Here is a 984-nt window from a genome sequence, read left to right on the forward strand (position 1 = left end):
TGCCTCATACCCAGAAGCATCTGATAGTTATGTTATTTTGATCTCCTGGTTAAGATGGTGACTGTGAGATCTCTCCACTGTGAAATGACTATTCTTCCTTTTGTAATTAATAATTTGTGGAGATAGCAAATGCATTTCTGAACATGTACTTGCTTGGTAAATGCTTATGTATTTTTTTCAAAATGCACCACTTTATTTTCCTCATAAAGCAGCCATATTTTATAAACCTTAAGCATGTGACAGTCACAAGATTTCTTCAGTAAGTCCCATGGCTTCCACCTGGGCCCTATAGGTAGAGTAGTCAGGGAATCAAACATGAAAGCTTTGTCCACAGCCGCACGTTCCTTTGATGTTTGGGTTACTGAACACAAATTTACTGGATAATTTGTCTTCAACATAGTCTATTTCTGTTCCTAAAAGTATTAGTTCTGCTTTCTTTTCAATGAGCACTCTGACTCCATCTTTAACATCACCAGAATCTCCTTTTGTCTTCGTATATTCCAGAGTATAGAAAGCTCATTACAACCCCTGGTGGGAGACCAATTTTCACACCTATGTGATCAGGCTTATCTGTTGCTTTATCCTGTCATATCTCACTGGACACCTTTATCTTACTGCTGAAGGTGTCAGAATGAGGGCACCCGGGGTGGGCGGCAGCTTCCTCTTGCTCACCACCTGGACAGTGGCATGGAAGAAAGAAGCTGACATCCTCACCTTTGGGGTGCCCAGGCACCTCAGGCCAGAGCTCATCCACCTCACCCTCTCTCCTTGGACATGGCGGTGCATTCTCTGCATTTTTCAATGTTTATTTTATTTAAAAACTTAAACTTTTTTTTTTTTTTTTGTGGTACCCTCGCCAGTGGCCGGGGAATGAACCGGCGCTGCAGAGGCAGCCCAGCTCTCAACCGCTGCGACACCAGGGGAGGCCCTTATACATTTTTTTAAAGATTTATTTATTTATTTATACAAACACTGGGCACAGTC

At 42.3% G+C, this 984-nt stretch overlaps 1 pseudogene; it reads right to left on the minus strand.

Moving 5' to 3' along the window:
* Positions 1-309: 309 nt before the first annotated feature.
* LOC119258773 (iron-sulfur cluster assembly 1 homolog, mitochondrial-like) lies at positions 310-708 on the minus strand (annotated as a pseudogene).
* Positions 709-984: the final 276 nt, after the last annotated feature.

Source organism: Talpa occidentalis, unplaced genomic scaffold (genome assembly GCF_014898055.3).
Source record: "Talpa occidentalis isolate TD23 unplaced genomic scaffold, MPIMG_talOcc4v2.1 talOcc4.5, whole genome shotgun sequence".
Lineage (NCBI taxonomy): Eukaryota > Metazoa > Chordata > Mammalia > Eulipotyphla > Talpidae > Talpa > Talpa occidentalis.